Genomic DNA, 15,262 nt, shown 5'->3' with positions numbered 1-15,262 from the left:
GGGGCGGGGCTGTGGCGGCTGGAGGCGGCGGCGGCAGCGGCGGTGGCGACACGTCCCAGCCGGTGAGGGGGCGCGGGGGGCGCGGGGCAGCGCAGGCGTCGAGGGGGCCCGCGCCTGTCGGGCCGACCTAGGGCGAGGCACAGTCCTGTCATGGGCCCGGGGCGGGGGCGGACGAGGCGGGGCGTGACAGCAGCATCGCGGGGACGGGGAGAGGTTAAAGCCCCCCCTCCCGACCCCCACACCCCGCACCTGATGCCCCCTTGGGGTCCCCACAGCCGTATCTGAGTCCCTCGCCGACAGCCACACATACCTGATACCACAGCCCTTCTCGCTGACATCTCCCGTCAGACACCTGAGACTGTCCGCCTCGCTGACATCCCCCACACCCCTGGGGCCATGCCACCAGGTGTCTCGCACAGTTGACTCTGCACCCCTACATGCATCTGTCTTTCTGACCCGACTTATATTCCTTCCCACTCACACACTGACACCGCGCCCCAAACTCACGAACCCCTCCTCGTACATCGTCTGAGACCTTCCCTGATGATGCCCCCTATACCATAGGGCGTTCCTCTCCTCCTCTCGTCCCCCGCGCCACCACACCTGGGCCTGCACCTCCACACCGACGCCTGAGCCTGTGACCCCAAACTCACCATTCCCCACTCACGTCTAGACTTGTTCCTGTTCCCTCACTGGCTTTTCTCACACCCAAGGCTGTGCCCCTCTCACTGCCCCTATCTTAAGTAATCTGGGTCAGCGCCTTCAGGTACTTCCACCTGCACATGTACACACCTGTCTAGTGCCCCTGGCAGCCCCTTGTGACTTGAACGCCCCCAGTCTGCACCCACCTGTACTTTCTTCCACATGCACCTGTGTTTGTGCCCACTCTATAATCCAGGTTTTCCAACATTCACCCAAGCCTTGCTATCTCAGGATCACAGCACCTTCCACCACCACCCCCCAAAAAAAGCCCACCCAGATGTTATCTTTTCATTTATGATGGTCTGTTAAGTGATTTCCGGGCTTAGCATAATCCTATCAGCCAGACAAACCAGAATTATCTCCATTTTACCAGCAATAAACCTAAAGTGATTTGAACCGGAGTGGCATTGCCCACCTCTTCCTGGGGAATTGAGCGTTGCTGCTGACCCTTCTCTGTGGACCTCCCCCACTTTTGCCCATCTGTTGTGTTTATTTCTGAGGGATTGGTAGGGAGGGGACCCCCACGCTCCCTGCAGCTGTTCCACAGGAGTCATGACTTTGACTGGGTCCAGAAAGGCTGAGCTGGAAGGGGCGGCCCCTGGTTGCTTTCTGAGCACATGTTTCAGAGTCCAGGAGCTGGTGGGGCCGGGGCACTGTTGCAGCTGGGCTTTAACACCTAGGGTGCCTCCGGCCCAGCTAGTAGTGTCGCCTGGTGGCGGGGATTGCCAGACTTTGGGACTCTGGCTCCAGCTCTTTCACACTGAGTCTCCTTGCTGACCCGGGAGAGCTCCTTGGGCCCTTGATGCTGATAAACTGAGAGAATAAGAAACACTCTTCAGAGTGAGGCTAATGTTTCAGCTACTTAGAGATAAACTACAAAACTGTAGCCTGGCTTGGTGCTGGGGATAAAGATTTTTCTGGAACTTTTTAAGTTCCCTGGAGTGTTATTTGCAAGTGTGCAGTGTGGAAGGAGGCTAGTGACTTTATTGTTAAAAAACCAATAACGTGCCATTTCCTGTAAGGCTTGCACAGTACTTCTTAACACCTACCCACCCCTCGCCCCCTGTCTCTCCCTGCAAAGATGGTGCTGGAACGTTCTGAAGGGTCTTGTTCTAAAGCCATTGGGATTTTCTGTCCAAATTCAGAGTCATTTAAAATGTGTGCATATGTGTGTATCTGTAGATGTTGTGCACATATACACATGCACACATTTTATATGTATGTATGTACATGCATATATTTTATATATATATACATATGCAAAGATATGAATAAACTGACAAGGTAGTTGATATACATGGTAAAAATAAATAAATAAAATCAAGCAGTACAAAAGGAAGCAAGAGTAAAAACCAGGCAGATCTCCCCATACCTGCACCCTATCCCCCTCTGGAGGGCCTCATTGTTAATAGTTTCTCCTATATAACAACGTTCCCTTCTAGAGGTGGTCTAAGGGGCCCTTTTAAACCACTGGTAAATTTGTATCAAATTGTATCAAAAGGGTGGGTGACTTTATAACCAGTTGCTTACTGATGGCTGTTTAAATTGTCTCTCATATGTTGCTTTTTTATAAAATATTTATTTTTTTTATTATTTATTTATTTAGCTGCACCAGGTCTTAGTTGCAGCTGTGTGCAGTGTTAGGTGCGGCATGTGGGATCTATTTCCCTGACCAGAGATCAAACCCAGGCCCCCTGCATTGGGAGCACAGAATCTTAGTCACTGGACCACCAAGGAAGTCCCTTATATTTTGCTTGTACAAACCAAACTGCAGTGAATAGATTGAGTCTTGCGTGAGCAAATAGGTAGTAAAAGTGTGTGGGGCTCCAGCCAAGCACAGACACTTCAAACCCTCTCTGTCCTCATGGAGTTTAACATCCAACTGCAGCAACCTCCTAAGAGTGTCCAGGCCAAAGGACACGTGCGTCTAAATGGTTAATGTTCCTCCGTGGAGGCTGTGTGGTCATCAGTATTCTCAGCTGTGGAGTTGGAATGCCCATTTCCTCCCCTGGCGGCAAGGGCGGTTATTGTCAAGCTCTGGTCTCTCCAGTCTTTCTATCCGTCCCTCTCTGAGGTGTTCCTGCCCATAGCGGGTGCTGATTAAACATTAGATTTGTTTCTCTTTGAGAGTCTAAAGTTCAGTCCAAAAAAATATTTGAGTCACTCCTCTGCAGAGCTCTGAAGGAAACTATGGTGGTTGGCTGTGGGAGAGGTGGTACTTTCTAGAAAAAGATGCAGGCACAGCCTGGAGTCCCAGGACGGGAGACGGGAGGTTGGAGATATTGACTGTTGTTTTCTTTTTTTTTTTTTTTTACACTTGGATCCAGCAAAAGAATGAAGGTGACAGATGAGGCTGACACAACTCACAGATGTTAAATCTATTTGGGAAGTTGTCTTGAGACTTTCTTGAGTTGTCAGTGATTTCCCACTATTGGTGCCAGGTGGAGGGCGTCATCAGACCAAGGGCAGGCCTTTTCACATTTGTCATCCCGTATTTTAGTCTTCTCTTTTGGCACTTAGACATTAGAGGAATATTGAGTTGATTGGAGGTATTAGCTTGTTTGGGTTTTGTAAGCCAGCTCTTTTAAAAAATGCATTGTATTTTCTATTTTAAATGTGAACTACTTCTTAGTAATAATAGTACATAATGTGCACATGAAAAGAAAGAAGGTAGAAAGAATAAGGAAACCAACACCCAGTTTAAAAAGTAGAATGTTACCCCAGTGGCCCCTCCCTGGTCCCTGTGCTATTTTTAAAATATGCTTGTCAATGTTTGTTTTCTTCACTGAATACCTTTTGCTGCAGCTGAGAGCTTAGGTTACAGGGTCTCAACAGAGATCAGGAGAAGCCAGGTTTTCTGTTGAAGCTTGACCATCAGGGCAACCTATGGGATACAGAGAGAGGTTCAGTGACCTCAGGGCCGTGGGCAGGTCACTACTGAGGCACAGCATGCACTTGGGAGGCTCAGACTCCTGCTCTATTAGTTTCCTGGAACTGCCATAACAGATAACCCCAAACTGGACAGCAAGAGACAACGGAAGTTTATTCTGTCACTGTTGTGGAGTTCAGAAGTCCAAAATCAAGGGATTGGCAGGTGCTGTGGACTGAATGCTTGTGTCTCCCCTAAAATTCATATGTTGAAACTTAATCCCCCATGTGATGGTATTAGGAGGTGGGGCTTAGGGAGATGATTCGGTTATGAGAGTGGAGCCCCCACGAGTGGGATTAATGGCCTTCTAAAAGAGGCCCAAGAGAACTCTCCTGCCCCATCTGCTCTGTGAGGACGCAGAGAGGTGGACTTCTGTGAACCAGAAAGAGAATCTGAACAGACACCAAATCTGCTGGCACCCTGACCTTAGACTTCTCAGCCTCTAGAACCACAAGAAATATATTTCTGTTTACAAGCCACCCAGCCTGCGGTGTTTTATCACAGCAGCCAGAACTAAGACAGCAGGGTTGTGTCCTACCTGGACCCTGAGGGAGACACTTTCCTTGCCTCTGACGGCTGCCAGCAGTCCTCAATTTGCAGCTCTATCACCCCAATCTCCATCTCTGTCTTCTGAAGATTTATTTTTTAATTAAAAAAAATTAATGTTTATTTATTTGGCTGTGCTGGGTCCTACTTGCGGCACGCAGGATATGCGGTCTTCGTGAAGGCATGCAGAATCTTTAGTTGGGGCATGAGGGAATCTTTTAGTTTCGGCATGTGGGATCTAGTTCCCCAGCCAGAGATCGAACCCGGGCCCCACGCATTGGGAGTGCAGAGTCTTAGCCCCTGGACCACCAGGGAAGTCCCTTCGCCTGTCTTCATGTGGCCTTCTTGCCCATATGTGTGTCCTCCTTTAAGGACACCCATCGTTGGATTTAGGGTCCACCAAACCCAAGATGACTCATCTTGATATCCTTAGCTAATTATACCTGAAAGACCCTATTCTAAATGAGGTCACTTCCTGAGGTCCTGGGTAGACGTGAACTTCAGGAGACCTCATTTAACCCCTACAGCTGCAGAGCCAGCATTCCTGCCAGGACATGATTGAAGGAGTTGCTTGTCCAGCAGCCTCTGCTGTTTCGGACAAGGCAGGGCCGGCAGGGTCGGAACACACTTCCCAGGCCCTCCAGGTGGCCCATGTGCACAGTCCCCATGGCTCCCTCACTCACCTGCCTCCTTGCTGGAAGATGGGAGCGTCTGCTCGGTGCTAGCAAGGACAGACACATGAACGGATGTCTTCATTTTGCTATTTGCCACTCCTTGGCATGTGCTTACCTATGGAGTTTGGTCTGAATCATCCCAGTTTTACAGAAGGGTGACCAAGGAGTCAGGGGACTTTGGTTCAAAGATACATAGGGAAAACGTGGGAAAGCTAAGGCAGACCTAGGTTGTCCTGAATCCAGGTCCTGTCCTCCTTAAAATGAGTCACCCATAGCACTATGCTTCCTGCCACTGTTAGAATCAGATATTTCTACAATGTCCTGGAATGCCACACCAGCGCAGCTTCCAGGAGTGGAACAGACCTGAAGCCTTACAGCACAGCTTTTCTATAATCTGTAAATATCTGTGTGCCAGGGTCAGGGACAGGTGTGGGAGAGGCAAAAACACCAGCTCAGAAGGGTATGGGACATGGGTGTGGTTCAGACTTACCCCCAAGGAATTGGGACACTGTATTTGATGGGTCCTGAGCAGAGGCTGAGAGTGCTGATTCAGGGTCTCCCAGGGACCTGAGAGCCAGCAAGGAGTTAGCTAGGTGACAAAGAATTATGAGCAGAGGAAACAAACAAGCCCTTATATGGCAGGACCCAAGAGAAGGCTGGGTCAAGGAATATGAGGGAGTCCTGAGAGGGGATTGGGTTGAAGGACCTGGTCCGTGGTACTGATAAGAGACACAGGAGAGGGTCTTCAGGCCACTGTGGACAGGCCAGATCAGCAGACCCAAGCTTAGAACCTCTGACCACCTGTACCTCCCCGACTATGAGATGAGGACCAGAATGGAAGACCTGCCTTGTGAATGGTTTCGAGACTTCCAAGATGGAAATGTGCCAGGACAGAGCTCCGAACGGATGTCAGAGCCATTGCTCTGTCTCCGAGTGGTATACCTTTGCCATGGTATGAGTTGAAAAAGTCAATATGTACATTTCATTAGGTATTAATTAGCCACACTGACCCATGACCTGCCCAGTCTACAGTGTCAACACAGCTAATCTCACCCTCACCCTGTCTAAAGGGCTGATTCCTAGGTCACACTCAAGTGACTCTGATTTATGTCTCAGGGCAAGAGTCCTGCACGAATGTCACCAGAGATTCTGGGACAGGTGCTCCTCGGGGTTTAGATGAAACACTGCCCTCCCCTCCCCTACTTTGGGCAGGTCTCTGCAACCATGAGAAGGGAGGGGATGGGGTGGAGTATATGGCTTATAGCCTTGCTGGTCACACCTTAGCCAGTGACTGGTCTAGCCTCCCATTAGTGATGAGGTGCATAAGAGCCAGGCCTTGAAGAACAGTTTGGGGCCTATGAGCCCCGTTTTTTTGGCCCCACCACATGGCATGTGGGATCATAGTTCCCCACCAGGGACTGAACCCTTTCCCACTGCGGTGGAAGAGTGGAAGCTTAGAGTCTTAACCACTAGACCACCAAGGAAGTCCCCCAGGGAGCCTCTTTCATCAGTCAGAGCCAAATGTTGACCAGCCCTGAATGTCAGAGTTGGAGGTTGCCCTGCTGACTGTGAGCAGCAGTGGTGGTAGCATGGCCGAGGGCTTGGTGGAGAGCAGGAGCTTCCTAAACTGCCATCATTTAATGGATAGTGGAGCACCACTCTGCAGATTTTAACACTTTGAGGAGACAAAACTGCAGGAGACAGAGTCGAAGGCTGGATGCCACAGACTGATGCTCAGTCCCCCAGCATGAAAGTGTGTGGGTACATGGTGAGGCATGGGAGTTGGGGAGGCCTGCTCAGTAGAACCGGGTGACATTAGCCCCGGTCTGACTCCTCATTAGGGAGCTGATACCCCAGAGACCTGCTTGGGTGGCCCCAGCCTCAGAAGATAGTGACAGAGGAGGAAAACAAGGCCAAGGAGGTTTAGTAACATGTCCAAGGTCACACACTAGACTCCATCTTCCCACAACACCAGTTCAGCATGGCAAGGAGCCTGGGCATGCTCCCACCTGGGGAATAAGGCAGAGGTGCATTCATGCTGCTGGTGCGTGATGCCTGAAGGGCAGGAAGACACAGCGAAAATACTGTCTTCACAGTGTCTTCAGGTATACACCTCTGGCTTTTTGCTAGGCATTGACACTTAGTGTGACCCAGGCCCTTGCCTTCCAGGGTCCCCAGGCTAGTGGGGAAGGGGAGTGGAAAACAGCCCCTCCCAGCACAGCAGAGAACCACAGAGTGCTCAGTACAGGGAAGAGCTCAGTACAGGGCAGAGCAGCTAACCTTGGGAAGGTGAGACCAGGATATTTAGGATGGGCTTTGAAGGATGCAGAGGAGTTTGCCAGGCATAAGGAGTAGGATGGAGAACATGGCCAAAGTGAAATCAATTCACTCATCCAGTAAATAATTGAGTAGCCCTGTGCTGGGCTCCGTGTGTCAGGAACACAAAGCTTTGGGGTAAATGTGTTACACAAGTGCACCCTCTTAGCAGAGGAGCATGAAGACCATTAAGTGCCCCAGTTTGTTTGAGGTCACTTCACACACCGTTGACCACAGGCGTTGGCAGCACTGTCTGCAAGGACCAAGGACAGTGATTGCCCATAGAACGTCCTGGATCTTTCAGGACATGGGTGTCTGACCTGTAGCAACAGCAGCACAGGGTTGCAGTGACCGGAGTTGGTCTGAAATACATGCACCTGAGAGAACGTGCAGCAGGGAGAAGCATGCAGCGGCCAGCTGGGTCGGAGTTAACAGGGAAAGGCCATTATGTAAGATGCTTCCCCTCACTTAGGCCCATTAACTGGAAAAGAAAACAGCCTTTATCAACAGGCAGATAGGATGTTAATAGGCTTCCCTTTACTAAGAGATTACGGGATCTGTTCCATGGCTGCTTGTGGACTCCATCTCCCGAGAAACTGCCCTCCTGTTTGTATAAACACCTCATCCTGCAGGTGGAGCGCCCAGCTGTGGGTGACCCTGCCACACACGGGCACACCTGGTGGCCCTGGGCAGGGAGCTGCCTGTGTGTGTGTCCGTGAGTGTGTGTAAGGACGGCCTCGGACATGGAGAGGCTGCAGTGTGGTGCCCATAGGGTGGGCCATCTAAGACCCTGTGACCCCATGCTTGTGCTTCTCTTACTTGTTGACGAATTTAGTTATCTCTTCTGGCTGTGAGGGTCACAGTCGCAATGCACAGGTGCATCACTGCTGCAGGCGGGCTTTCTCTGGCTCCACCATCGGGGCTGCTTTCTGGCTGTGCTACACGGGCTTCTCATCGCAATGGCTTCCCTTGTGGGCTCAGTAGTTGCAGCTCAAGGGTTTAGTTGCCCCAAGGCACGTGGAATCTTCCCAGACTAGGGATCGAACCTGTGTCCCCTGCTTTGGCAGGCGTATCCTTGACCACTGGACCACCAGGGAAGTCGGAGGTTCATGTTTCTTAGATAGTGCTGTTCAGTAAGTTATATTGCTTCATGGCATCCCCTGCCCCCATTCCCACTTCACTTTCATTTGTGTTTAATGAGTGGTATAGAAATAGCATGTGAAAAGATAAACACTTGGGTTTTTTGCCTTTTAAAAAGTATTTATTTGGCTGTGCTAGGTCTTAGTTGTGGCTTGTGGGGTCTTTATTTGTGGCATGCGGGATCTAGTTCCCTGAGCAGAGGTTGAATTCAGGCCCCCTGCATTGGGAGTATGGAGTCTTAGCCACTGGACCCACCGGGGAAGTCCCAATGAACACTTGTTATTTGGAAAAAAAACCCATCCCAAGCTGGCTGAACTGAAAAGGGGCTTTGTGGGCTCCAGGGAGAAAAAGTCCAGGTACTTCTGTACCTTCCAGGTTCTTTCAGCCTGCTGGGTCCCAGGACACCCCAAGTCTGCTGGTGTCTGCCTCCCCCTCCTGACCTTCACTCTGTGTTGACTGCCCTTGGCCAACTTCCCCACCCTGGGGAAAAAGGACTAATCTAGCACAGGGGGCTCCCTCAAAAGTCTCAGTTTTGGGTCCAGCACCCCAAACCTGGGAGGGTGAGCTCTCATGACCTGAGCAGGGTCACCCGGGCTGCCCTGGGGTCAAGGGGAGGGTCAACGTCCCCTTCTCCAAGGAGATAGAGGGTGGAGTGGGTGGCTACCAGGATGCAGTCTCCTGAAGAGGGCTGGTCGTCCACTGCGTGTGTGGCCCACCTTCCAGGAGCTTAAGCATCTCCTCCAGACTGTCAGTTATTGTCAAAGTCATCTGAGTATATCCTCTGCACGTGGGGAGGGGAGTGAGCAGTAGTGAGCAGTGCATGTCACCCCCACACCCCAGATGCCATCAGAGCACCCTGGGAGTTAGGAACATGACTCTCAAGCTCAGACTCAGTTGGCCTGGGAGGGGCCAAGAAGGTTTCTGTTTTGTTTTATGGTTTTAAAGTTTTTTATTGCACTGTAATTTACACATAGTAGAGTGAATAACCCATAAATGTACAGCTCAGGAATTATTATGTCCATTCACACGTGAAACCTGATCAAGATACAAAGCATTTCAAGCCCCCCAGCTGGCCTCTCCACACCCCTTTCTTGTCTTACCCGCCAAAGGTAACCCCATCTGATCCTAACATCACTGATGCATTCTGTCTATGCTTGAATTTCTTGTTTAATTGTGTTAAGATATATACAGCATAAAATATGGCTTCCCAGGTTGCTCAGTGGTAATCCTCCCACCAATGCAGGAGATGCTGGTTCAATTCCTGGGTCAGAAAGATCTGCTGGAGGAGGAAATAGCAACCCTCTCTAGTATTCTTGCCTGGAAAATTCCATGAACAGAGGAACCTTGCAGGCTACAGTCCATGGGGTCACAAAGAGTCGGACACGACTGAGCATTCATACACACACAACATTAAATATACCATCTTAACATTTTTTTAGTGTACAGTTCAGTAGCATTAAGTACATTCACACTGTTGTGCAACCGTAACCACCATCCATCTCTAGAACTTTTCCACCTTCCCAAACTGAAACTCTGTCCCCATTAGACACTAACTGCCCTATCCCCTCCCCCAGCCCCTGTGTCCATGCTAAGTCTCTTCAGTTGTGTTTGATTCTTTGTGACCCTGTGGACTGTAGCCCACCAGGCTCCTCTGTCCAAGGGATTCTCCAGGCAAGAATACTGGAGTGGGTGGCCATTCCCGACCCTCTCCATGGTGCTGCCTCCCCAGAACATGTACATGGCAACCACCCAGTTAATCTGACTCAAAGTAACCTAGTAGGGGAGGGGAGGATCACAAAAAACTGTGGAAAATTCTTAAAGAGATGGGAATACCAGACCACCTTACCTGCCTCCTGAGAAATCTGTATGCAGGTCAAGAAGCAACAGTCAGAACCAGACATGGGACAATGCCTGTTTCCAAATTGGGAAAGGAGTACGTCAAGACTGTGTATTGTCACCCTTCTTATTTAACTTATATGCAGAGTACATCATGAGAAACCCTGGGCTGGAAGAAGCACAAGCTGGAATCAAGATTGCTGGTAGAAATATCAATAACCTCAGATATGCAGATGACACCACCCTTATGGCAGAAAGTGAAGAAGAACTAAAGAGCCTCTTGATGAAAGTGAAAGAGGAGTGTGAAAAAGCTGGCTTAAAACTCAACATGCAAAAAACTAAGCGTGGCATCCGGTCCGAACACTTAATGGCAAATAGTTAAGGGAACAATCGAAACAGTGACAGACCTTATTTTTGGGGGGCTCCAAAATCATTGCCAATGGTGGCTGCAGCCATGAGATTAAAGGACACTTGCTCCTTGGAAGAAAAGCTATGACCAACCTAGACAGCATATTAAGAAGCAGAGACGTTACTTTGCTGACAAAGGTCCGTCTAGTCAAAGCTATGGTTTTTCCAGTAGTCATGTATGGATGTGAGAGTTGGACCATAAAGAAAGCTGAGCGCCGAAGAATTGATGCTTTTGAGCTGAGGTGTTAGAGAAGACTCTTGAGAGTCCCTTGGACTGCAGGGAGATCAAACCAGTCAATCCTAAAGGAAATGAATCCTAAACATTTATTGGAAGGACTGATGCTGAAGCTGAAGCTCCAATACTTTGGCCACCTGATGCAAAGAGCTGACTCATTAGAAAAGACCCTGATGCTGGGAAATATTGAAGGCAGGAGGAGAAGGGAATGACAGAGGTTGAGATGGTTGGATGTCATCACCAACTCGATGGACATGAGTTTGAGCAAGCTCCAGGAGTTGGTGATGGACAGGGAGGCCTGGCGTGCTGCAGTCCATGGGGTCACAAAGAGTCAGACACGACTGAGCGACTGAACTGAGGGGAGAAGAGGGTTGGTGAGGAAAGGGAGGCCTGAAGTGTGACCAGGCTCCTACCACCCTGGAAAGGCCACTGGAAGTGCTTCTCAGATGGATCAGAGAAGGGCCTCCCAGGGCAGGTGGAGTGGGGGGAGGGGGGGCTGCTTTTTTTTTTTTTAACTGTGTTGTTTTTAATTTTATTTATTTATTTTTGGCTACACTGAGTCTTCATTGCTGTGTGCGGGCTTTCTGTAGTTGCAGTGGATGGGGGCTACTCTTCGTCAGAATGTGCAAGCTTCTCATTGGGGTGTCTTGCTGCAGAGCACAGGCTCTAGGCACACAGGCTTATCTGCTCCGCAGCATGTGGGATCTTCCTGGACCAGGAACTGAACCTGTGTCCCTTGCATTGGCAGGCAGATTCTTATCCACTGTGCCACCGGGGAAGTATCAGAAGCTGGGTCTTTTGTGTGTGTAAAAGACACATAACTTAAAATTTACCATTTTACCTTTTGTTTTTTGGCTGTTCCTCACAGCATGCAGGCTCTTAGCTCCCTGACCAGGGATTGAACCCATGCCTCCTGCAGTGGAATTTCAGAGTCCTAACCACTGGACCAATAGGGAATTCTCCCATTCTACACAGTTCAGTGGCATGCAGTGCAGTCACAGTGTTGTGCTACTACAACTTCAAAAGAACCTCTTTACCCCCTGCAAAGGAAGCCTGTTCCCTTTCCCGCAGCCTCTGACAGCTGCCACTCTGCTTTCTGGGTCTGTGGATCTGCATGCCGTGGACACTTCATATATATATGTGGAGTCTCATAACATGTGGCCCTTTGTGTCTGCCCTCTTGCTCTTGACATAGGTTTTTAAGGTTCATCCATGTTGTAGCACATGTCAGTGCTTCATTCTTTTTTTTCCCCAAGAGGAATTCAGTCCTTTTTATGGCTGAGTAATAATAATTTAGCGATTGCAACTAGTGCTGCTCTGAACACGGTGTGAAAGGATTTGCTTGAACATCTGTTTTCAGTTCTTCAGAGTGGGAGTAGAATCTTGGGGTCACATGTAACTCTGTGTTCATGTAGCTGGGGAGCCTCCAGACTGATTTCCACAGTGACAGCCCTATCGCACATTCTGGAACATGAGGATTCTAGGTCCTTCAGGCAAGTTCGGGCAGACCTCAGCAGGATGAAATTGGGGGAACTTGGTTCTCTGCATTCTGGCTCGCTCACCCCAGGCTTGGCCAAGCCCAGCTCACAGGTCAGAGAGCCCAGGCCCCCAGAAATTAGGGCACTGCCCAAGGGCATGCACCTGGCAAGGGGTGGAGCCAGCTTTGGACCCATGACTCTCCCTTCCCAGTTATACTTCCCTGACAGGTGACAGAGGGGAGGCCGAGCACCAAACCTGGAAGGAACCGCAGGAGTAACCATTGCAAACAGCCTGGTGGTCAGGGTGAGTGGCGAGGCAGAGGGTGGTGGGGGGAGCAGGAGAGAGGAAGCAGCACCCCCAGACAGGACTGACACTAGGTGATTTCTAGTGCAAATCCACTGGGTTTGTTTTTTTTTTAATATTTATTTATTTGTCCCCATTGGGTCTTAGTTGTGGCCTGCGGGCTCAGTAGTTAGAGCGCATGGGCTTAGTTGCCTCTCGGCATGTGGAATCTTAGTTCCCAGACCAGGCATCAAACCTGTGTCCCCTCCATTGAAAAGCTGATTCTTAACCACTAGATCAGCAGGGAAGTCCCCCACTGGGTCTATTTTTTAATTAAACTTAGATGCATTATATGTTTTGCCCTCATATCCTCCCCAATGCTGTAATGGGACCACAAGATAGTACCAGAAGTCTTGGCAATCTCTTCTCAATTGGGAAGCTCAGGGTCAGGGGTGGGCAAGAATCTGCCAAGGGTGGAGCCCTTGAAACAAGGGCCAGCTGCCCTGCTGGCCTCCTTTCCCCCACATTGGCCCCTCCCAGGCCGCCTCGTCCCAGAAAACAAGCCCACCACTCGGGGGTCTCAGAGAGGACGTGGGCAGGTTCCTGGGTCTCCCTCAGCTTCCATCCGTCGGACCCTGTCCTGCCTGAGTGAGCCCACGGGCAGCCTCTCTAGGCCTCTTTAGCCTATCCCCAGCTTCCTCACTGCCTGTCCAGATGCACCGTCTCTTCTCTCCCTCTGGCTGACTCATTCCTGCCCAGAGGCCTTTTGCACACCCTGTCTCACTGTTGGAATGCAGCTCCTGCCAACCCCTCTACCCCCAACCCCGTTTATTCCAGCGTCAGCTCCAACACCCCCCTCAGGAGGCCAGCTTGGCCACCCAGTCTTGAATCTGGGTCCCCATCTCCCTGTTCCCTTCCTTCCTAGGGTGGGATGGTTCAGCTCCCTGAACTGTCTTGCTTGTTTCTGCATGAGGGCACATGCCAGTTTGCTGCCATGCCCTCAGGGCCCAGTAGGGCCTGGCACGAGGAGGCTCTGGGCACCTAACACCACGTGCAAGCCCAGCCTCCCTGGGGCAGCCACTGGGCTGCGAGCAGTGCTGGCCATTGTGGTTCTCTCACCGTCATCTGCTGACCTGGAATCGGTCTCCTGTGACTCTGTGCACTGTCCCCCAGGGCCACTGCCCCAGCATCTTGTGACAGTCCGTGTCAGTTTCTCATGGCTGCAGTAACACACTGCCACACACAGAGACTGAAAGCCACACAGGCTTAGGATCCTTAGGCCATACGTGTACTCCTGACAATGGCCCCTTCTACCGCCTTCAAAGCCAGGGTAGCATCTTCAGATCTTTCTGAGCTCTGTCTCCATCATCACCTCTCCTTCTCTGACCTCCCTGCCCCCTCCTCTCTCTCTTTTTCTCCATTTCTTTGGCAGCACCGGGTCTCAGCTGTGACACGCAGCATATTCTTTGCTATGTGTGGGCTCCTAGTTGCAGCATGTGGGATCAGGTTCCCTGACCGGGGATTGAACCCAGGCCTCCTGCATTGGGAGCATGAAGTCTTAACCACTGGACTACCAGGGAAGTACCTTTCTCTCTTAAGGACTTGTGATGACATTGGGACCATCCTGATACTCCAAGACAGTTTTTCTATCCCAAGATCCTTAACTTGATCACACCTGCAAACTTCCTTTTGCCATGTAAGGTGACATCCACAGGTCCCAGGGGGTTAGGACAGATGTCTTTAGCGGCCATCATTCAGCTTACCATAGCCCTTTAAATATTGGACCAGAGTGGTCCTTATGGCTCCGTTTTCCAGGACCATTATCCCAAATGTCAGGACAAGAGGGTTCCAGGCCATTTGGTCCCTGCTCACAAGCCTCCCACCCTGGCCCACTGCCCCTGTCTGAGGTCCTCTTACCCAGAGCGAAGTAGTGAATTCCCCTCAGTTCCCACTGCCCAGGTGCTGGGGGCAGGGGGTGGCTGGGTAGCCTTCAGAGGGTTGTCTGCAGAGCAGCGGCGCTTGGCCTCAGACAGGAGCAGGCACCCTGCCCTGCCTCTCACCTGCATCTATCTGTACAGTCAGGTTTGAGGCCACTAGGCACACACTGTTGTTTGTTCCTTGCGCACTCCCAGTTTTGACTCCTGCAGCTGCTGGAATCTTTTGGACCACTGTTTCATCATCCTCAGGGTCTCCATCCCCTCTCCCTCCCCAGACCTGCCCCTCTACTCCAGTGGATGGAAAACAGCTCAGTCTGCACGGCCAGTGCTGGAAGATTGAAGCAGTACATAAGTAACAGAGCACTGGTTTAACCCACAGTGTAAACTGATCTGAATAAATGGCTGAATAAGTAAATAAACACTGGCTTCCTAGGTGGTGCTAGTGGTAAAGAACCCACCTGCCAGTGCAGGAGACAAAAGAGACTCAGATTCAATCCCTGGGTCAGAAAGATCCCCTGAAGAAGGAAATGGCAACCCACTCCAGTATTCTTGCCTGCAGAATCCCATGGACAGAGGAGCCATGGGGTCACAAAGAGTTGGACACAACTGAAACAATTTAGCATGCAAATAAATAAGGGAGGTGGGGAGGCCGCTGTTCTGGAAGAATTCTGAGTTGTGTATGTATATATCCTCGCCTCTCAATCTCTTGCTTAACTTCCCTCTTCCACCCCACCTCTTGCCCATGGTGGACTGGTTCCAAAGAGAAGAGTCTAGAAAGG

The 15,262-nt window shown here is 50.6% G+C and overlaps 1 protein-coding gene and 1 non-coding gene across 3 annotated transcripts in view; one reads left to right on the top strand and one right to left on the bottom strand.

The window, feature by feature from the left end:
- The window catches only part of SLC25A42 (solute carrier family 25 member 42), a 41,814-nt gene continuing 26,552 nt past the window's right edge, over positions 1-15,262 (top strand). For both annotated transcript variants that reach the window (XM_081496176.1, XM_081496177.1), the window contains exon 1: positions 1-62. The gene's annotated coding sequence lies outside the window, so the exon portion shown is untranslated. The remainder of the gene's footprint in view (positions 63-15,262) is intronic.
- TRNAW-CCA (transfer RNA tryptophan (anticodon CCA)) lies at positions 14,054-14,126 on the bottom strand. Its single transcript has one exon. It is a non-coding gene; the product is annotated as a tRNA-Trp (tRNA).

This window comes from Giraffa tippelskirchi, chromosome 6 (assembly GCF_054371585.1).
Source record: "Giraffa tippelskirchi isolate mGirTip1 chromosome 6, T2T-mGirTip1v1.2.pri, whole genome shotgun sequence".
NCBI classification, from domain to species: Eukaryota; Metazoa; Chordata; class Mammalia; order Artiodactyla; family Giraffidae; genus Giraffa; species Giraffa tippelskirchi.
This window is presented reverse-complemented; position numbering and strand designations above follow the sequence as displayed.